Below are 23849 nucleotides of genomic sequence, written 5' to 3'. Positions count from 1 at the left end.
GTGTGTTTAGTATGAATCATTCAATGGTATTTATTAAGTGCTTACTGTGTGCAGAGCACTGAAACAGCGAGGCTCTGTGAAAAGAGCCTGGGCTTTGGAGTCAGAGGTCATGAGTTCGACTCCTGGCTCTGCCACTTGTCAGCCATGTGACTGTGGGCAAGTCACTTAACTTTTCTGTGCCTCAGTTACCTCATCTGTAAAATGGGCTCACATGGGACGACCTGATTACCCTGTATCTCCCCCAGCGCTTAGAACAGTGCTCTGCACAAAGTAAGCGCTTAACAAATACCAACATTATTATTATTATTCTAACCACTTGGAAGAATACAGTGCACCAGAGTTGGCAAACTTGTTCCCTGCCCACAGTGAGCTTCCAGTCTAGAGGGGGAAGTGGAGATGAATATAAATTAATAAATTATAGATATCTACATAAGTGCTTTGGGGCTGGGAGAGGGATGAATTTTATCAAGTGCTTAAAGAGTAAAGATCCAAATGTGTAGATGATGCAGAAGGGAGAAGGAGGCAACTTCTTGGAAGAGAAGGTATTTTAATAAGGCTTTGAAGGTGGAGAGAGTGGTAATCTGGAGTATATGAATGGGGAGGGAGTTCCAGGCCAGAGAGATCAACTTCAAGATAGGCGAGGTCAAGCCACAGTGAGCAAGCTGGCACTAAAAGAGTGAAGTGTGCGATCTGGGCTGTTGTAGGAAATCAGTAAGGTAAGGTAGGAGGGGGCAAGCCGGTTGGGTCCTTTAAAACCTATTGTCCTTGTTATTTAATTCTTGTTATCTAATCCCTGAATCGAGCATTGCACATATTACATTTCTTTTCTTCATCATCACTGCTCTCTTTTCATTTGGAATTCTTTGAACCAACAATGGTTACAAAGCCACCCCAGGAAATCTTTTCCGGACCATCATTCATTACTTCATTTCTAGAATCCATATTACGCTAAGTAGGATGGTTTCTGCCAGACTGATGGTGAGCTGTTTGGGAGGTTTTCTTGCAATTTTGTGTTGGGTTGAAACATCTCTGATCTTGGTCAGCACTATCAATCACTGCAGTGAAAACATTCTGCTCACAGTTTTGGGAACTGAGAACCATCAGCTAAGCATCTAGGTAAAAGGAAATGTTCAATTCTGGAGTCTTCAGCTGAAAACTGGTACCATTGAAATGTTGCCTCAGATGGCAGATCATCACTCTTCCCACCTTCAAAGCCACATTAAAATCTCATCTCATCCAAGACATCTTCCCCAACTAAGCCCTAATGGCCCTGACTCCCTCTCCTTTCTCAGTCCCTAATGTACTTTAAGCACTTGATATTCACCTCGCCCTCAGCCCCACAGCACTTGTGTTCATGTAAATAATTTATTTTGATGTCTGTATCCCTCTCTATACAGTAAACTCCTTGAGGGCAGGGAACGTGTCTACCAACTCTGTTGTTTTCTCCCAAGTGCTTAGTACGGTGCTCTGCAACAGTAATCGCTAAATAACTATCACTGATTGACTGATTCCCCCACTTGTAGTTCATTTTACTGTCTCTTTCTATGTTAGATTGAAATCTCCTTGATTTTAGAGATCGTGGCTATTTTTATATGGTATTTATTAAGCGCTTATTATATGCCAAACTCTATAAAAGATAATCAGGCTGGACATAGTCCCTGTTCCATCTGAGGCTTGCAATTTATCTATTGCGAGCTTATTCATATTAGTGTCTGTCTCCCCTTCTAGATTGTAAGATCATTATGGGCAGGGACTATTGGACTCTCCCAAACATTCAGTGCAGTGTTCTGGACACAAGCACTGAAAGAATATCATTGACTGATCGAGGTACCTGCTTTAAAAATGCAGTAGATCATACGAGATGTAATTTATGATCAGATCCTTGATTTCTTCAGATAAGAACATCATGTAAGTGTCACAAAATCCTATTTTGACTGATCTCAAACAGCTCGCAGAGTAGCTTCCAATTTAAATAGAGTCCCAGTATTATCGTGAATGTCATCTGGCATCATGGATGTTTTTCCAGTTGCTGTTGGTAAAGCATTCTCTGAGAGGCCGGTGACTTTCCATGGTGGAAAACCAAATTCCTCCCTCAGCTTCATCCTCTGCTCATTCACCTTTTCCAAACGGTACACTCAGTAGGAAATCCTGATGATGTTCCACAGCTACTTGCACTGAAAATCTGGCTGCTTTCACGGGTCCCGTTTTCTTGATATATGACATCTCTATGGGTTTTTCCAATTGCGAGGGCTTGTTAATGTGAGTCTTCAGTGAAGTCTTCCTGGGTCTTTACCAATTGAATTCAAACCCTTCTCGGAGTAATGGAAAATGAGTAACCAGCTCTAGTAAGAAAAGCAAAACAACACGTTCCTCCAGAACGTTTTAAATGCTACGTAAATATGGCAGCTCAGCCCATGGCTGAGGGGAATAGCAATGAAATAAACCACAAGATTTGGAAAGGTGGACTCAGAAAGAAGGGTTTCTGGAAACCAGGCCACAATAGTAATGTTAGTAGGAGGATCGTGTATTACAACTTAATTTTGCATTCTCTTCCACTCAGGGTCGCTGAAGGAGCTAGGCTGCTTTCCTACAGAAGGAAATCTGAAAATGGTTTGGAATCATTGAGTGTGACAGCTGGAAGTGATCTTCAACAGTCATTCAGTTCAGCTTTCTGCCTCTAGGCAGAATTGTAAACCATCCTCGAAAGATTGCTCTTTATCCTTTTTTTAAATAGACATAGAGAAGGGCTGGCTGAATAGCAGATGCTAAAACAGTGATTCTGGCTAAAATGAATGGGGTTATCAATCAATGGTATTTATTGAGAACTTCCTATGTGCAGATCACTATACTGAGCACTTGAGAAAGTGCAATTCAACAAAATTGGCAGAGGCATTCCCTGAACACAGTGAGTTTACAATCTAGAAAGATTAGAAATGGAAAACAAGATCATTTCATTCATTCATTCAATCGTATTTATTAAGTGCTTACTCTGTGCAGAGAACTGTACTAAGAGCTTGGAAGGTACAATTTGGCAATAGATAGAGACAGTCCCTACCCAACAACGGGCTCACAGTCTTGAAGCGGGGAGACAGACAACCAAACAGAGTAGACAGGCATCAATAACATCAAAATAAATAAATAGAATTATAGATATGTAAACGTTAATAAAATGAATAGAATAATAAATATGTACATGTATACACAAATGCTGTGGGGCAGGGAGGGGTGATGGGAAGGGAAGGAGGAGCAGAGGGAAAGGGGGGCTCAGTCTGGGAAGGCCTCCTGGAGGAGGTGAGCTTTCCTACTAGAGTGCTCGGCACACCATGAGTGTTGAATAAATACCTTTGATTGATTGTCTTTCTTAGATCCGGTCCCTTCCCCAAGCACTCATCCAAACCCCTGAATGTCTTTAAGGAAGCCATCAGTTTGTACTGATATGTGTATCTAAAGACGTATATTGCCAATGCAATTTCCATTCTCATTAATCTCAGATCTTGAGAAAAATGCCCCGATTCAAGGTAGTGGAATCAAAAGGAAGTATTTACAATGGAAATACTGACTTTCCAGGAAGAAATTGAATGTTTTGCCATGGAACATTAGTAGAGATAAATATATATGGTGTATTTAACTAGGGATCTTGGAGGGAAAACACCGAAATGTGACCTAAAAAAGTATATTTCCTCCAACAAGCCTTCCCTGACTACTTATTTCTACCCTGACTGTTTTCATCTCTTCTTCTCATCTCTTCACCTCTCAAATGTATCATTAAATCATTTCTTTATATTTTAGGCCCATCCTCACATTTGTGTAGATATGTGTACTGGATATTGTTATGTCTATCTCTTCTATTAGAGTGTAAGCTCCTTTTGGCCAAGGAATGTGTCTTATAGTTCTGTTGTACTTTCCCAGAATTTAGTAAAGTGCATCACATTCAAACAGAAACTCTTCTTTCCCTCCCTTCTCCTCCTGTTCCTTCTCATCATCCCCCTCCTTCTCTTTCTCCTCCTTTTCCTCCTCTTTTTCCTTCTCCCCATTTCTCCTACACCTAATACAATTACTGCACCTACTCTATCACAGGTTAATTAAAATTAATCGAGCAGGCAATGTTTTAATCCATTAAAATATGAGAAGAGCAACTTTGTATTTCATACGATGGTTGCAAAATGGGTCTGTGGCAAAGCGATGGTTGAGCTGCTGCTATGCCTTTAAGATGACATTTTAGTCAATCAGTGGCATTAATTAAGTGCTCACTGCACAGCACTGTACTAATCACTTGGGAGATTAGTTCATATGCTTGTGTCGCCTATACAGTTGGATCTGTGATCTTTGGAATTTTGATATTCTCCCCACCTCCAACCCCACAGCTGTAAAGTATATACCTTTAAATTATGTATTAGAAATAGCTTATTCATATTAATGTCCATCTCCCCATCTAGATTGTAAGATCATTATGGGCAGGGAATGTTTGTGCCAATTCTGTTGTATTGAACTCTCCAAAGAGCTTAGCACATCGTAAGCATTCAATAAATACCATTGATTAAATTGAATGATTGAGAATATGATGCAACCGAGTTGGTAGACGATTTCCCTGCCCAAAAAGAGCTTACAGACTTGAAGGGGACACAGACATTAAAATCAGTTATGAATGTGTACATAAGTTCGGTTGGCCTGAGAGTGGGGTGAGTATTAATAATAATAATGGCATTTATTAAATGCTTAATATGTGCCAGGCCCTGTACTACATGCTGAGGAGGATCCAAGCAAATTGGGTTAGACACAGGCCCTGTCTCACATTGGGCTCACAGTCATAATCTCTGTTATACAGATGAGGTAGCTGAGGCACAGAGAAGGAAGTGACTTGCCCAAGATCACACAGCAGAAAAATGGGAGAGCAGGGATTAGAACCTATGACATTCTGACTCCCAGGCCTGTGCTCTACCCATTAGATGATCCTGCTGCTCTTTAGGCCATGGTGCTTCTCTGCAAGTACTTAGAGGGTACAGATCCAAGAGTATAGTGCATAGTCAGAAGCAGCCTAGTGGAGAGAGCATGGGCCTGGGGCTTAGAAAGGTCTGGGTTTTAATCCCAGTTCTTCCAGTTGCTTGCTATGTGATCTTGGACAAGTCATTTTTCAGTGCCTCAATTTCCTCAACTGCAAAATGGGGATTTATATACCTATTCTCCCTCTAATTTACACCGTGAGCCCCATGTGGGACAGAGACTATGTCTAACCTATATAACTTGTACATACCTTATCGCTTAGAACAGCATTTGACACATAGCACTTAACAGCTATCACTTTAAAAAAGAATTAGGGTAATAGTGTCCTAAAAAATCTTAAATTTTGTCACCAGAATTATCTTGCCACAACACAGTTACTCTTGGTAATCATTCAGGCTTCCTATGAGATACATTTATAGCTCAGAGAAAGGTAGAAACAAAAATAATGGAAGACATTAAAATGCTATTAAGTCATGGTTAAAAATGAAGAAAAAATGGTAACTAACCAATGGTTGTAAAAGCATTTTAATATTTCACTGTCTTGTTATCTGGGTTAACTAAGATAAATTAGACCAACAAGGGAATAAGGTTTGTGTGCTAAAATCATCAGAGGGTGATGTCATTCTCCAAAATGAATCCTCTTTAAGGAGTTTAAAAAGGTAATTGAAACGCTATTTTTTTAGACTGGAGCTACTCTTCTGATGTGAACTAAATGAGCTGCAGGTCAGATGCAGGCCATTTGGATGAAGTCATAGAGTGAATAGAGCGAAGATGGAGATGAAGATTAATATGATTAGGATTTTTAAAGATAATATTTGATTTTATGAGGGGTTTAAAAGCTGTGAGATCCTTTTCTTGGATCATAAGCTACATACAATGTGAACTTTTTTCAGATGCTTCACAGGCACTTTGTGTTAAGCGGGATTGGATTTGTTTAGAAATTTGATGGCTCCAAAATATAGATGAAATGAATACCAGTTATAATAAGAGTCTGCAAACTGTTAGTGGCCTAGAAATGGAATTGATCAATGGGAAAATCTAAAATGAAAGTTCAGTTGGGTATATCCCACCCATACTGATTTGGTAGTGTTACCATCTCGATTGGGTAGGGACAGTGTTTCTGTGGAGTTTTATTAATGCCTAATAAAAATGTGAAAAGGCCAACAGATTGTGAGAGAAAAAGGAGGTTTTAGGCACCATTTTGGATCATGGAAATTGGCAAGGTAGTGTAAAAAGCCCAGCCATCCCACAAGCTTGGAAGAAATACTCTATTAATTGGGGAAATCACATCTAATTGGCAAGAAATAGTAGTAATAGTTCAGTGGCATTTATCGGCTAACTAGTGAGTGCGAGTTACTGTACTAAGCACTTGGAGAGGAATAACTCAAGCAAAAAGAAGCTTGAGATATACAGTTCACTAGGAGCTTACAATATCTACATTATGACTAATGAGTTCATTTTCATTCAGCTGGGTTAAATCTTTATATTTCAACCTATATCCTTTGTGCATCCTTTAGAAGAGGATTCAGTATGTGTAAAGCAGGAAGTGAAAAGCTAGAACTGTGGCAGGAAATCCCATGATACCCCTGCTGTTTTCTGCTAATGGTACTCTCAAACCAGAGTGGGTTTGGTGTATTCTAAACTATATATAGACTGTGAGAGGCATTATGGCTTAGTGGAAAGAACATGGATATATGAGTCAGAAAACCCACGTGCTAATTCCAGGTTTGCCACTGGCCTACTCTGGGATCTTGGTCAAGTCACAACCTCTCTGTTCATCAGTTTTCTCATATGGGAAATGAGGCTAAAAAACCTCCTCTCCTGACATCTTCTCTTGCAAGCCCCAAGTGATACGGGGCAAATGTACAATCTGATTATCTTTTATCTACTCCAGCAATAATCCCCGATTTTGGCACCTAGAATATCCTTAATAAGGATCATGGTTATTCATCTTGGACTGGTCTAGTGGTGGCAGTAGCCTTCTCTCCAAGTCCTGCTTCTCAGTGAGTGTAAAAATGGGATGTTTAGGTGGGGCAGGGAGAAATAGGAGCTATTTCTGCTTCAGGCAACTCAGTAGGACAAAAGAATACCTTGCAAAAAAAGCCTTCACCTCTCATTGCTGGTTGTGGGCAGGGAACCTCTCTACTAATTCTGTGGAATTATACTCTCCCAAGTGCTTAGTATAGTGCTGTGAGCACATTAGGTGCTCAATAATGAGAAGCAGCATGACCTAGTGTCTAGAGCCACAGGCCTGGGGGTTGTGATCCCAGCTCTGCCACTGGTCTGCTGTGTGACCTAGGGCAAGTCACTTCACTTATCTGTGCCTCAATTACCTCATTTATAAAATGGGGCTCATGTGGGACAGGGACTGTGTCCAACCTGGTTTACTCTATCCACCCCAAGGCTTAATACAGTGCAACGCATGTAGTATAAGCACTTAACAAATACCACAATCATTATTACTGTTATTATTATTAATTCTTTATATTAATGTCTGCTTCTCCCTCTAGAGTGAAAGCTTCCCATGGGTAGTTCTCTCAACTATGCTGAATTGTACTGTCGCAAGAACTTTGTAGAGTGCTCTGAACATGGTAAGTGCTCAATCAATTCCATCAATCAGTTGATCAGGGAGCCAATTATCCATCTGGAATGATTTGGGTTTCATGCTCCTGGATTTTTTAGAATAGATGAGATACCCCTTCCAGTGAACCTCAAGGGCACTGATCCTTGAGTCAGTACACTGGACAGTGATAGCACAAAAGGATTCCAAAATTTCTTTGATTACCACCAACTATTTAAATTTAAATATCCATATCATAATCACTGGTAAAGTATCCAAAATTAAATTCATTGTGAGTTTACCCTTTGGGAATGACTAGTGTTTGTACATATCATGAAGTTTTTTCTTGTTTTGAAACTGAAGACATGGGCTCTCGGGTTCATGACGCCACAGACAGCAGACGTAATGACAGTTGCATCACTTTTTTTTAATAAGGTTATTTGTGGAAATTTCCTGAAGCTATGTCAGTGCAGGAAGTTGAAAAATAACAAAAAACAAAAAAACCTGGACATAAAGATTTCCAATATCAGGCCCAGAGAGGAGAGAGTCCAAAAACTAGGATGTCCAGTATAGAACCATTCCACTTCACTTCCTATTAAAAGAATAATGAAATAACCCATTTTGTGAATGATACTATATTTTGGGTTTTCTCTGAGCCTCTGTGGAAGCAGGATGGTCTAGTGGATAAAGCATTGGCCTGGGCATTAGAAGACTTCGGTTCTGCCGTGGCTCAGTGGAAAGATTTTGGGCTTGGGAGTCAGAGGTAATGGGTTCGAATCCCTGCTTTGCCACTTGTGAGCTGTGTGACTGTGTGCAAGTCACTTAACTTCTCTGTGTCTCAGTTACCTCATCTGCAAAATGGGGATTAAGATTGTGAGCCCCACCTGGGACAGGGATTGTGTCCTACCCAATTAGCTTGTATCTATTCCAGGACTTCTTATGTGAGCACCTGTCTCACTTGGGGTTCCCAATCTTAATCTCCATTTTACCCTTGATGTAACTGAGGCACAAATAAGTGAAGTGACTTGCCCAAGGACATATTGCATCCAGTGGTGGAGCTGAGATTAGAACCCAAATCCTCTGACTCCCAGGCCCGTGCTGTAACCACTATACCATGCTTGCTGTGTTACCTTGGGCTAATCACAACTTCTCTGTGCTTGAGTTTCCTCAACTGTAAAATGGGGATCTGATACTTGTTCTCCTTCCCTCTTTAAACTCTGAACCCCACATGGGACGGGGACTGTGTCCAACTGGATTAGCTTGCATCTTCCCCAGAAATTAAAACAGTGCTTGACACATAGTAAGCACTTAAGAAATATCATAATCATTATTTATAACAAAAAGTAGTAGTGGCACATACTAAGCGAATATTATTATTATCAAGTGCCATCGAGTCGTTTCCGATTCATCGCGACTCTGTGGATGTATTTTCCCCAAAACGTCCTGTCTTCTTGCCATAAACCGTAACACTGCTAACAGTTCTTCTGATATCGTTGTTATGGTCTCTATCCGTCTATCTGGTATTTGTCAAAGCCTTCTCCAACACCACATTTCAAAATAATCGATGCTCTTTCTATGGTGTTTTTTCATTAACCAGCTTTTAAATCCATATCTTATCACTGGAAACACCAGAGAATTGACAGTTTGTATTTTTGTGGCAATTGTTAAATCATCACATTTGATGACTTTTTTCAGGCTCTTCATTGCAAATCTTCCTAACATTAATCTTTGGCGTATTTCTTGACTACAAAAGTCCAAGGCGGGTGATCAGATGATCAAAGTGTTGATCAAAGACAATGGCGGAGTTTCAAATTTTCACTGCACAGAAGAAAATGATAAACCGCTTCCATGTGTTTACTAAGAACACTCTCTGGTTATGCAATCCAGAACCACTACAGATAAAATCCTGGAAGATGAGCCCCCCAGGTGGGAAGGCACTCAACAAGGTACTGAGGAAGAGCAGACTTCAGCTATTACGATATATCAAGTACCGTTCACAGCGCTGGGGAAGGTACACAATAATGACGTCAGACACAGTCCCTGTCCCAGATGGGGCTCACAATCTAAGTAGGAGAGAGATCCCCGTTTTGCAGATGAGGTAAGTGAATTATTACATTGCTGTTCCACTGCTTCCACTCCTGCCCTGATACCACTGGCTGAGCGAGTCAGAAGGGGAGGAGAATGTCGTGCTAGAGAATCCATCTCCTGGGAGTTCGATTGGCACTTTGAGGCATTATTTGTAATGCTAGGTTGGCTGCTTAACAGCTTTAAATGTATGTCACCATTCATTCAGGAAAAGGTCTCTACTCAGAGCATTCTTGAGGAAGAGAGTGGTCCTCATGGGCAGTGTGCATTGCTGATATAACAATAATAATAATAATGTTGGTATTTGCTAAGTGCTTACTATGTGCAGAGCACTGTGCTAACCGCTGGGGTAGATACAGGGTAATCAGGTTGTCCCACATGAGGCTCACAGTCTTAATCTCCATTTTATGGATGAGGTAACTGAGGCACAGAGAAGTGAAGTGACTTGCCCACAGTCACACAGCTGACAAGTGGCAGAGCCAGGATTCGAACCCATGACCTCTGACTCCCAAACCCGGGCTCTTTCCACTGAGCCACGCTGCTGCTCTATGGATATGGAAACAGACTTTCCGTGAGATGCCATGGCCCGAGAAAATTGGTCTATACCCTTCAGATCCATCCCCGCTACGTTGGCTATGGTCAATCTGGCCAGCTGCAGGAAGATCAGGAGATTCTCCCCACCAAATCCCCCTCAATATACAATTTATAATGGCAGACTTGCGAAGTGGGGAAGCTAATAAATACTCATCAAGTGTCAGTGGGCCAGCACATATATTTGATTTGTTTTTCAAGGAGATTAGATGGCCTTTTAAGACAGTTCTTTAAACATGCCCATAATCTTACAGGGGCTCTGTTTTCTTCTTCATGGGTAGTCGAATCCCAGAGGAGCTCATGGAAAACCAAAATGCCTAATAATGTCCTTCTGATAAAGGTAAAGCATCCTGACTAGCGACTGGAGAGCTAAAGGAAATACTCGTTGAATGATTAGAGCTCTGTTGTAGCATTTGACGGAAGAAAGATTGATCAGGTACTGAATCACTGACATTTAAAATTCTGAGGATGCTGATGATAATTTGTCTATCTTTCCCTTGATAGAATGTAATCAATTCTGTGATAGATTTCTGTTCCACTATAATTTCCCTTCCACTCAACTGAAGCAATTGATGCGCCACTAGATTGCTCTAGACTGCAAGCTCATTGTGGGCAAGGACCGTGTCCATTTACTGTTTTTGTCGTATTCTCCCAAGCGCTTAGTACAGAGCTCCACGCACACAATGTGGGCTCAATAAATAAGACTGAATTAATCGATTATGAGTTCCTCAGGGGCAGGGGCTTTGTCTTTCACTTATTTTGTGCTCTTCCAAGTATCGAGTACAGTGCTCTGTGCACAGTATTAAATTGCAAGCTCCTTGAGGGCAGGGATCGTATCTACCCACTCTATTTTATCGCACCATCCCCAATGCTTAGTACAGTGCTCTGAGCACAGTGAACACTCGAAAAATAGTATTGATTGACTGCTTACTAGAAAGAGTTGTCCTTCCATTTAGAGACAGGATTTTTGAATGGTTAGAGAGGGAGGAAAATGAGGAAAAGAAAATAGGGAAGGAAATTTGATTGGAAAAAAAAGAAATAAAGATTATTCAAGTCCAATCCTAAATCTATTTTGTCCAGACGGCAGTTTCTTGAACCTGCCCCATCCAGATGTAGAAGCAGTTTAGGGAGTTCACGCTGATCTGGAGGCAAGCCTGGTCTAGAAGCCCCTTAGCCAAGTGGGGAATCCCATTGGCTCCATCCATCACTTAAGCGTGTTCTCATTAGGGAGGACATCCATCCCGTTTTATACCGGACAGTCTGGTTTTCAGTAATCTGTCTCCAGAGCGGTACTGCAGTGAGGTGAACTTTGGCGATGCTTGGCCCAATATTTTGAGGCTGTCAGTAGTCACCCTCCCTCTCACCCCAAATCACATCCCATCTACTTTATCAATTGGTAGACCATGGTTACTTTCTATATATATATGGTATTTGTTAAACCCTTAATATGTGCCAGGTGCTATTTTAAATGCTGGGGTAGATACAAGTCACATGCATTTTATAGATAGGTTACTGAGGCACAGAGAACTAAAGTGTCTTGCCCAAGGTTACACGAAAGACACGTGGAGGAGGGGGGATTAGAACCCAGGCTCTTCTGACTCCCAGGCCCCTATTCTATCCAGGAGGCATGTTGTTTCATGTTACTTCAGGCAGAGTGGCTTGGGAATCTCTGGAAATAGGAAGCAGAGGCAAGCTAAGAACTTAGCTTTTCCAAATGTTCACCACTGGCTCTATGGTCCACTTAAGGTCTAAACACACTTCTGTGCCATATCAGTGTACCTTATTAAAGTCTCATGTCCTCCAAAGGCCTTCCCTGACTAAGCCCTCATTTCCTTTTCTCCCACTTCCTTCTGCTTTGCCCTTGCATTTGGATTTGCTCCCTTTATCCACCCCTCCCTCATCCCCACAGCCCCTTTTTTATATTAATATCTGTCTCCTCCTCTAGACTGTAAGCTCTAACTGGGCAGTGAACATGTCTACCAACTTTGTTATATTGCTCTCTCTCAAGTGCCTCAGATAGTTCTTTGAACACAGGAAGTGCTCAATAAATGTAATTGATCCGGAGGGCTCATGTAGAGCACTGGTAGAGAAGCAGCGTGGCTCAGTGGAAAGAGCCTGGGCTTCGGAGTCAGAGGTCATGGGTTCGACTCCCAGCTCTGCCACTTGTCAGCTGTGTGACTGTGGGCAAGTCACTTAACTTCTCTGTGCCTCAGTTACTTCATCTGTAAAATGGGGATTAACTGTGAGCCTCATGTGGGACAACCTGATTACCCTGTATCTACCCCAGCGCTTAGAACAGTAAGTGCTTAACAAATACCGTTATTATTATTAGAAGTCTTGGAATTCCGATGTCCAGTCACCTCACCACAATATCACTTCCTCTTTGATTCATTTCCTGGCTCTGACTCAGCCACTACCTTACTGGGCAAGACTGTGAAACTTCCTGAATGTTTTTAAAACACTTAGAATCCGCGGATGCAAGGTGGAGTATTTGTTTATTATTTTGCTTCTACTGTTTATTAAAAGCACATTTTGCCCATGTACAAATATTAAAAAGGAAGAAAACATGCTTAAGCCTTGAAGTTTGAAATGTTCTTGTAACCAGAGAATGTTTTCATAGCCCATGGTTTCCAAACTTACGAGGTGTGTTTGTCCAATGAGATAAAGTCCCATCATCTGACATTCGTGATGTTTGAGGCAATTTGGACCGAAGGTCTATGACATCCTAAATGGACATGCAGGATTTGCAATTAATTTGCCTAAACGTCAGGATTTTCTGAAGTAATTGGGTCAGAATCATCTTCATTAGAAACTGGCAGCAGACACTACGTGTCGTCAGTAAGAAATTTCCCTGTGATTTATTTTACTTGAAAGTGGCGACAACAAGTAAACGGCTTGAATACAAACTACTGTCAAAAAAAGTTGACAAAACAAAAAGTTCCTTATTTCAGGTTGTCTAAGTACCACTTGGAACTTTCAAGTGGTTTTCTGACCCAGCAAAGAGGAGCATGGATGTTGTATTTAAATAAACAGGCAGAATAATTTTTGAAGGCATTTCTCACCAGTCTAAAAAGAAAAGCAAAGATCCAGAAGATTTTCTAAGGTGGTAAATGGACTGTAGAAGGCAAAGATTTAAGGAACATATACAGAATGAATCTGAAAACCAGATCTCTCAGCATCAAATGCCAGTTTATTCTGGAAAAATGTTTTCTATTGGAAGTGAGCACTACAGATTGGCTGTCTGCAGCTTGGATGCACTGAAAGTGGCTGAACATTCTATTTCAGTCATTCAAGAAATCAGTGGTATTCACTGAGCACTTACTCTGTGCGGAGCGCTGTACTACGCGCTTGCTGTAGTGCAATACTGCATAGTTGGTAAACACGTGGGGAGAAACATGTTTCGCTGCCCACAACGAGTTTACAATCTAGAGGCTGTAAGTGCTTCATGCATGACAGTCACATGATTTCACCATTTTGCTTGGTGGAATGTGATATGAGAGGTGAGATGCGAGGTGGAAGGTATTCAACAGATCGACTGGGATCAACTTTCTAATCTGCTAAAACAGATTTGGAAATGACTCAGGATCATCCCATCTTGGAAGAGTGAAACCAAGGAGGTAAAAGTGAGTTCATTGCAGTCATTATGCGGGATCATGGGCAGGGAATGTGTCTGCTATCGTATACTCTGCCAAATGCTTAGTACAGTGCTCTGCACACACTGAGCACTCAGTACAATTGACCGACTGAATAATAGTCATAATAGTAATAGCTGTGGTGTTTGTTAAGCACTTGCTATATGCCAGGCACTGTACTAAGTGCTGGGATGGATACAAGCAAATAGGATTGGACATTCTCCTTGTCATATGTGGGGCTCACAGTTTCGGTCCCTCTTTTACAGACAACGTAACTAAGGCCCAGAGAAGTGAAGTGATTTGCCCAAGGTCACACAGCAGACAAGTGATGGAGCCGGAATGGGCCTTTTCAGAAACATAGGCAAATTTCACTGCAATTGGGATTGTCTTTGAGTATGAAGGACAGCAATATCTATCTACAGTCCCAAGATTAAGGATCTGGGAAAATGTTTTTGATTTAGGACCAAAAAAAGAGAAAAAAAAATAGCCAGCCTGTTCAGTAAGTACCAGTTTGTGGAAAGATAACTTGGGTTTGAGAAAAGGAGTAAGCTCCTCATGGACAGGGAACATGTCCACCAACTCTATTATATTGTACTCCCCCAAGAGCTTAGTAGAGTGCTCTGCACACAATAAGTGCTCAGTAAATATGATTGATAAAAGAAATAAATTGAGCACAAACATATGTACTTTATTTGACTATTCTTAGATTTTCAAATCAAAGATTAAGAAGGGCCGAATGAGTTTGCAAGCAGTGGGCCAGAATCTATGTGTTGATGGCAGAAAACATAATGTTGCAAACATATGTAAATGTAAATTCCACTGGCCCAATAGTATAATTTAATTTACAGACAGGAAGGGAGCTCAGAAAGAAAACAAACCTTCAAATCCAAACTAAACATGGGTGGGAGACTGAATAATGATCAACAAACTGGCCAAAGGACTATTTCACTCATTCTTAATTTTGCAAAAATATTTGCAGTGTAAATTTTTGGCCAGTGGAGGCCTGTCTCTATTTATTGAAAACCTCAAAATCACAACTGAAGTAGCAGTTTAAAAATGCCAGTGAAAACCAGTTTTTAGTGGCTCAGTTGCTTCAGCTCAGTAATTAAAAATTCAAGAGAGGGGGATTGTGAATTCAGCAATAGAACATAGATGAGCTTTTGTGATAAGAAAAGAGATATTGAGTTGGAATGACTCTAGTGTTTCAGAGTAATGCTATGAACAGTCCTGGCTTCTCTCATGTAGAGAGATCTAGAGAAGCAGCCTGGCAGCTGTAAAGAGCGTAGGCCTGGGAGTCAGAGGACTTTCGTTCGAATCCTGACTCCACCGCTTGCCTGCTGTGTGAATTTAGACAAGTCACTTGACTTCTCTGTACCTCAGTTTTTTCAATTGAAAAGGGAGATTCAATACTTGTTCTGTCTCCTACTTAAACTGTGAACCCCGTGTGAGACAGGGTCTGTCTGTGACATGATTAACTTGTACCTACCCCAGTGCTTGACACATAAAATTAACAAATACCATAAATAAATATATAAATAATCTCCATCTGGGCAACCTTTTGCCACTAAAATAGAAGTAGTAATAGTAATAATAAAATATAGTCATAATCCCTCTAAAATCCTTCTAAAAAGGCTCTTTCCCCATAGGGCATTCCCTGATTGAAGTCCGCTACTATTTCATTCATACCTTCACATGCCACAGTTTATTCCTACTTATACTTTTACATTATATTACTATTGCAAGTTTAATGTTTCATGTCTGCTTGCCTTGGCCAACAGATTGATAGGATTTGCATTTTAAACTTATTAATACTTCCTAGCCATCTAGTATATCATTCTGTCCACTGGAGGTGTTCAAATCATGCTGCTATGCTGAACATGCATCTAAGAAATCTTTCCCTGTCTCTTATAGAGTTGGCTCCTATAGATGATTATAAACTGGTTTAGAGCAGGCTTACAGAGCACGACTGTTGTATAGCTTTCCAGTCCTGCCTGGGCCAGTTGTTTTTTCGCGGCATCTCGGCATCACTCCCTAATTGTGAATTGAAATTTGCCAAATCAAATAATTTGGCATTTTTTTTTACCCTGAATAGTCTAGCTACATACTTGGAGAATCTAGATTTTTCCTCACTGGTTTCAGATAGTAATAATAATAATGTGGTTAGGGAATATGGTCTCATTCCCATTTAGAACTTTAATGCATCATTTTTAATACTTTTTGTGGTATAAAGTGCTTACTATGTGTCAAGCAGTGTTCTAGGTGCTGGGATCGGTGCAAGATTATCATGTGGGACATAGTACCTGCCCTACAAGATTTCTCAGATGCACGTTTGCATTCTGAGGAGGAGGGAGAACAGAGTTTGAATTTTACAGATGAAGGAATTGAGGCACAGAGAAGTAAAATGATTAGCCAAGGTCACACAGCAGGAAATGACACCCCCAGGATTAGAAACCAGGTCCTCTGACTCCCAGGCCTGTGCTCTTTTCACTAGATCTTCTATTTGGAGGAAAGTGAATGGAGACATCCCACATGTCTCTGGACAGATTTAGAAGGCTTGTAATTAGCTGATTATGAAGCCCAGTTGAAAGTGTCTTCAATCAGAGGAGTTTGGCCATTCCCAAAAGACTGAAAACCCTTCCTTAAGAAATCCTGCTTCATTCACTGCCACAGGCTATTTACTAAGCTCCAACTGAGTGCCAAACACACATTTCCTGCCTTTGAGGATCTCACAATCTGATCTCACTGGCTGTTTCTATAGTCATACTTTGAAAAGTGGTAAGAACCATTTACCTTATTGATGTCAGGTGAATCCATGTATTTGATAATCCCACCAATATGTGGTGAGAATGTAGGGGGTGGGACCCACTGAATTTATAAATTCTGTTCTAGGAGGGCTGTTGCTGCTTCTGCTTGCTCTCAGTTTCTACTGGGATTCTCTTTAAAAAGATGGATGGCTGAAGAGGGGAAGGCCTAGATTTACCTGGAGCTGAGACCTTGGGAATAGTAAGTCAATTTAAAACCTTTAATGTTCTCTGTTTAAAGGAATTGCATTTCTCTCAGAAGCTTTTTTTTTTTTGGATCAATCAATCGTATTTATCGAGTGTTTACTATCTGCAGAGCACTGTACTAAGCGCTTTGGAGAGTACACAATGGCAGAATAGTGGACACGTTCCCTGCCCATAACAAACTTAAAGACAGACATTAATATGAATAAATAAGTAATTTATAATATATAATTTCAAAATATGTGGATAAGTTCTGTGGGGTTGGGGATGGGGTATCCTAAGGTCACAGCTCAAAGTGCATAGTTGGAAAATATTAGTTGGGGAATTTTCAGATTTGTAACATTAAACTAAAATTAATTATTACGTGGATTAGGCATTTATGTGCCAAGCATTTAAAAGTAGATGTAAGTTCATTCAATCGTATTTATTTTACACTTACTGTGTGCAGAGCAGTGTATTAAGTGCTTGGAAAGTACAATTCAGCAACAAATAGAGAGAATCCCTGCCCACAACGAGCTCACAGTCTCGGAAGTTCACCCAAGGGGTTGACAAGGCAGTTGTCAATCCTGTTTTATAGATGAGGTAATGGGAACATAGCTTGTCAGTAGTGGAAGTGGGCTTAGAACTGGTTCTTTACACTAGGCCACGCTTCTTTTTTTTTCTGTATAAATGGGCCCCCTTGATAGTATATGCTCTTTCCTGTCCCTCTTCTCTCAAATTTAGCTCTTGAGGGCAGGACTTTTTTTTTTTTTAATACATATTGTGCAGTCATTCCCAACTGCCTAGAACAGTGTCTTTAAAATAAAGGCCCTCAAGTTGAGAGTTACTGTGATGATGTGTGTGGTGTAAATGTATATTTCAGCAAATCTTTCTGGGTTCATCTAATCCCTGTCCCACACTGGAAGAAATTTAGAACTTCTGGTTTCTTTTTTTGTTAGTTTGTTTTGTTTTTCACAAAAAGAGAAGTTTAGAATCAGCATGGCCAAAAGAAATCTCATTTTGTCATTATATGATTTGTCTCATTTTTTCCCTAAGCAAAATGTCTTGAGATAGCAATAGGTGCATCTGAGACATTCAAACTAAATGATAAGATCAGGAAGGAGAAGTGGTGACTTTTCACAGTTACTGGATGTGCCATATTCTTGTATTCTTGGAGCTTTAAAATTATAGGGAAGCAGCGTGGCTCAGTGGAAAGAGCACGGGCTTTGGAGTCAGAGGTCATGGGTTTGAATCCCGGCTCGGCCACTTGTCAGCTGTGACTTTGGGCAAGTCACTTAACTTCTCGCTGCCTCAGTTACCTCATCTGTAAAATGGGGATTAAAACTGTGAGCCCCACGTGAGACAACCTGATTCCCCTGTGTCTACCCCAGCGCTTAGAACAGTGCTCGGCACATAGTAAGCGCTTAACAAATACCAACATTATTATTATTATTATTAATCTTGAAATTAATCACTTTCAATATCAGAACTGCTAAAATTTAGTTTATTAATCATGTTATATTAAGCGGGAAAATCACTGGCACAATCTTTATTTTTGTACCCTGCCTACATTATTCTTTTTAATTTTTCTTACACCAAATTATAAAAGTATCTTTTGTTACTTTATTGTATGAGTGATCAAAGTGATTTAAAAAATAAGCTCTGCTACTTTGACTGTGTAAACCCTCCCTAATGTAATTTATTTCCATTTTTTGAGATTAGAAATTTGATGTGTTTTTTTTTCTACAAGGAGGAAAAAAATCTATCTTGCTATTTAATCAAGTCCCACAGTGAAATTCAGCAGCAGTGTTAGGTAGGTCTTCTACAACCAACCATGAAATCTTTGGACATAAAACGTGAATTTCTTCCCTGGAGTTAAACACCCTTGGAACTGCCCCCTACACCATTAAACTTTGGCTAAAACTATTTCCATATAGTCATCCAATTCATCCCTACCCTCAGGACATCCTGTGTACTTGTAGCACAGTTGTGCATTTCATTTTTTTTTTTTTTTAAGATTCTGGGATTTCTATCTGAATATCTAGAGTCAACGGACCATCCATTTTGACCTTACCAAATTGCATCAGTTTTGGAAGCCTGAATGATGGTTGTATTTTCACTCTGTTTATGTTGTCTAAATTACAAAAAAAATAGCAAATTTATAATGATTATGATTCAAACAGGAATTTGAATCATTCTGGCACCTTTTCCCACCCCTATCTCGGTTGTTGCTCTTTAGGATTCTTTTTCAAGGCAACTGAGAGTCTATGACACAGCTAGTCATTTAGAGTAAAGACGATTCGAGGTGGTCAAGACGTGCTCAGTAGAAAGCTCTTTCCCTCCGGTGCTGTTCCGTATTTCTTGCTTCCATTAGACCTCAGAGTGACTGAGTTAGGTATGAAAATGGATAACTGAGAAATTCAATCTGTATTAATGGGGCATCATTTTAGCAGTAGATAAGTGGACACAGAGAGTCAATTTCTCTTCGAGACAGAGTGTTCTCTTCACCAAGAATTCCACTGAGTTCCGATCACTTGAACACATCACTAGATACTCTAAATTCATGCTTAAGGAGGTTGTCTTCCTAGTGATTAGAATCTAAAATGTAAACTCCTTGTGGGCAGCGATCATGCCCGACAATCGTATTATACTTTTCCAAGGACATGGTACAGTGATCTATGTGCATTAAGCACTCAGATACCATAGGCTGACTAATGGTGCTTTTCATCATTGTTTGGAAAGAGTATCACTTTTCCTATGTCACATCCCCTTCATCGAGAATTTTGTTGAAGTGAACCCTGTCCAGATTAAGTACGCTTCCAGGAAGCAGTGCCAATCAGGCTCACATTGCAAGCCCCATGTGGGACAGGTCCCGGTTCAAGCTAATCATCTCCCCCAGTGTTTCGTGTGTAAATTACCAGGAAATTTTTCTCAGGCCCTCCTTCAATAACCCTAATTCAATAAATGCTATTGAATGAATGAATAATTGGTAAACTTTCATTAAGGTGAAGGAAGAGGGTTCTGAGAGCCAGAAGATCTTGAATCTAATACCAGCTCTATCAGTTTTCTGCTATGTGACCTTGGGCAAATCACTTGACTTCTCTGTGTCTGTGAGCTCATCTTGAAATAGAGAATAAGACTGTGAGCCCCATGTGGGACCTGATTAACTAAATCTCCGAGAGGTTAACGAGGTACCCAGTACATAGTAAGTGCTTAGCAAATAGAATTTTTTAAAATTGTGTTAAGTGCTTGGAGTATGCAAAATAGTGAGATAGATACAAGAATAGCCAGGAATTTTCCCCAGTTGGGTTCACAGTTTAAGGTAGAGAGTTGTCTGATCTCCACTCTTCAGATAAGAAAATTGAGGCACAGAGGAGTTAAGCAACTGCCCATGGTCACACAGTAGGGCAGTAGTAATACTAGGATTAGAACTCAAATTTCCTGACTCCTAGTCCCAAATTATTTCTGCTAGACTATGATATAAATAACCTTTGGTAGTTTTTTTTTTAAACTTCTTAAGAGTAGGAATCAGGTCTACTAATTGTTCTGTACACTCCACCCCACGCACTGGAAGAGAAGCAGTGTGGCCTAGTAGGAAAGAGAATGGGCCTGGGATTCAGAGAACCTAGGTTCTAATCCTGACTCTGGAAATTGCTTGCTGTGTGACCTTGGGCAAGTCACTAAACTCTGAGTCACAGTTTCAATTGTTAAATGGGGATTAAACACCTGTTCCCCCCCCCCCCCCCCCACTTCGACTGTGAGCTCTGTGCAAGACAGGAACTGTGTGCAATCTAATTAACTTGTGCCTATTCCAGTGCTTAGAAGAGTGTTTGACACATTGTAAGTGCTTAAAAAAATACCATTTAAAAAAAATGACACTTAGCACCCTCCCCTGCTAACGAGAGGAACTCAGTAAATTCTACTCATTAATTGTTATGGCTAGAAATTGGAGCCCGTCACTTGTGTAAACAGAGCTACAAAAGGATTGAGGGTTATAGTTTGTAAATATTAATCAGAATAATTACAAATTGCATAGATTTTTACCCTACAAAGCTTTATCGGTACATCAGCACATGAAAAATGGCCAATAGCACCTTCAAGGACAATTTCTAGAAAGCAACATTTAACATTTGGGTTATACCTTCATTTAATTCAGTATTAGATGCATAGGGAAGTTTTATAAAAGGGAAAAATGGATATCAAACTGTAAATCACAATGGTCGTAAGCCTTAACATTTTGGTTTCTGTCATTTTTGTTCGATCATGTTAAGAGTTCTGTGGTTTTACCGCTCTAAACTTTTACAGTTTGAGGCTCCAAGCTTCTAGGATATTGAGCACTGTGGCTTTAGAAATGGGGATTTTTGCAATTATGGCCTGTGGTGATTTCCTTTAGGATTTGTTTGCCATTGGTGAGGTTTTGCCTTTTTCAAATCTGTGGATCCAGGCTGAACAACCCTCTTGGTTTTGTGGGTTTTGAGCACGTTGAAGAGGTGTTAATGCGTGGAGGTGCCCTGGATTTAGATTGGCAACAGGGAGATGTTGGGAATTACTGGTACAGGGGCTGAGCAGTCTTTAAGATCACTGTTTTTATTGCTTGTTTTGACAGTGAATAAATTCTCTGCTTTGGGTATTGCATCCCATATCATGATTCCTTGTCTTTTGACCAGTAGCAGTTGTGATGGGTGGAGAATAGTGCATATTACAATGGATCATTTTTCCAATTACATGACTTTTTGCTTAGAAGATCTGTTCTATCTAGCTATATGTAGGAGAAGAATCAGGATGAAAAGTGAATTTCTTTCATGAATTATACAGATTATGGACCCATAATTAGCTTCACATTGTGTTGCTTTGACTTCAGTCAGTGCTATTTATTGAGTGATTACTATGTGCAAAGCACTGTATTAAGTGCTTGTGAGAATATAAACAATGCAACAGAAACAGCAGACCTTGTCCGTAACATGCAATGAATTAATGGTCCTTGAGGGCTTACTCTTTCCAGAGCACTGTGCTAAACACTTGGAAGTGTACAATGCAGTAAAGAACGGATAAACTTGGAGTCTACAGGGCAGCAATGTGGATCCTCAATTCAGGTCCTCTCAGCTGAAATTATCTGGATAATTCAGCCACTCCCTAAGCTAACTGACCAGTTAATTGAAGAAAGTGGCAGTCTGCACAATACGAAGGTTTGTGCTCTGAACACAGTAAGTACTCAATAATTAGAATCGATTGGGTCAATTCCAGTAATATAGGTATCCCAGCCGGCTACCCCGCCCCCTGCCCCCCACCCCCTAAAAAATGTAATAAACTGACTTGACTTTATACCTAAATGCAAATTTATTTGTATTTCGACTCCTCAGGGTGTATATACCTAGAGTCACTTGCAAAGCGTGGCTCAGTGGGAAGAGCCCGGGCTTGGGAGTCAGAGGTCATGGGTTCGAATCCCAGATCTGCCACTTGTCAGCTGTGTGACTGTGGGCAAGTCCCTTAATTTCTCTCTGCCTCAGTTACCTCATCTGTAAAAATGGGGATTAAGATTGTGAGCCTCACGTGGGACAACCTGATTACCCTGTATCTACCCCAGTGCTTAGAACAGTGCTCTGCACATAGTAAGTGCTTAACAAATACCAACATTATTATTATTAGGGGAAGCAGCGTGGCTCAGTGGAAAGAGCCTGGGCTTCGGAGTCAGAGGTCCTGAGTTCGACTCCCCACTCTGTCACTTGTCAACTGTGTGACTGTGGGCAAGTCACTTCACTTCTCTGTGCCTCAGTTACCTCATCTGTAAAATGGGGATTAACTGTGAGCCTCATGTGGGACAACCTGATTACCCTGTATCTACCCCAGTGCTTAGAACAGTGCTCTGCACATAGTAAGCGCTTAACAAATACCAACATTATTATTATTATTATTATATGGCAGAGGTTGAGGTCACTTTTATAAAAAATTATCACACTCTGTCAGCTGATTTAAAACTGGGCAAAGGAAGTTTGAGGGATAATTGTGGAAAAATAAGGAGGAAAAGAATGTAATGAGCCCCCGGCCATTCGATGTTTGGCTAGAGTATTATCCATGAATAGAAGTGACCACAGATGTTGATTAATTTTCTTCTGATAGCTCAAGTGTTGCACTCTCTTCCAATTTTTAGCCAGCAGATGACTGATTCGGGACCACTCATGAATATGATTTATTAGCCATTTGTGTACCTAGGGGATTCGTTTGAACTCAGGCCGCCCAAGATGATTATGGGAATTCACCGAATCAGTGAGTGATACTGGCTTCAAATGAGTACCTCACTCTCCTCATTTTCCTACCAGCCAGAAACTCCTTGGTTTCACCAGTCACAGTTTGAGGTGGGAGAAATGTTTGAGTTGGGCAACCGGAGTAGAGCTCAGCTTCTATATTCTCCTGGACTAATATTCAAGTGAATGATTTGTCTCTGTCTCACTCCATCTTCTCTGACCTATCATTTGTATTTATTGAGTGCTTACTCTGTGAAGAGCACTGTGCTTGAGATAGTGTCTTTCTCCATCACCGTCTACCCTTTTTTTCCCCATAACCCCAAGGGGAGGCTATTAACATGGACTCCACCACACTTGCTGCAAAAAGTCTAATAATCTCAACCTCAGAAAGCACCAACCCAGAGGAGGTTTACTGTGCAAATTCGTGAAGCGTTCCATATTTTTTTATCTGTCTCCCCACCTCTAGCCTGTGAGGTCATTGTCGGCAGGGACTGTGTACTCTTTATTGCTATAATGCACTTCCCCAAGTGCTTACTACAGTGCTCTGCACACACTAAGTGCTTAATAAATTGATTGAACTAATTAATTGTGAAGAATACAGTCAAATAATATGGGCCCTGTGCCTTCAGTAGGTATATCAGCTTAATGTCAGGAGGTGATTTAAATGAAATAGCAGTTGCGTGGCTTGCCACTCAGAAGGAGCGTATGGTACCTTTTTTTTTCCCCGCTCATTATTTTTATAAACTAAACTACG

The 23849-nt window shown here is 40.6% G+C and overlaps 1 long non-coding RNA gene across 2 annotated transcripts in view; it reads left to right on the top strand.

The window, feature by feature from the left end:
- The window catches only part of LOC114816976, a 49766-nt gene that overhangs the window by 4006 nt on the left and 21911 nt on the right, over positions 1-23849 (top strand). For both annotated transcript variants that reach the window (XR_003764792.1, XR_003764793.1), the window contains exons 2-4: positions 7512-7592; positions 9257-9659; positions 16759-16872. This is a non-coding gene — a long non-coding RNA (uncharacterized LOC114816976). The remainder of the gene's footprint in view (positions 1-7511; positions 7593-9256; positions 9660-16758; positions 16873-23849) is intronic.

This window comes from Ornithorhynchus anatinus, chromosome 15, assembly GCF_004115215.2.
Source record: "Ornithorhynchus anatinus isolate Pmale09 chromosome 15, mOrnAna1.pri.v4, whole genome shotgun sequence".
Taxonomy (NCBI): Eukaryota; Metazoa; Chordata; class Mammalia; order Monotremata; family Ornithorhynchidae; genus Ornithorhynchus; species Ornithorhynchus anatinus.
The sequence above is the reverse complement of the archived record's forward strand: the minus strand, read 5'-3'. Positions and strand labels throughout refer to the sequence as shown.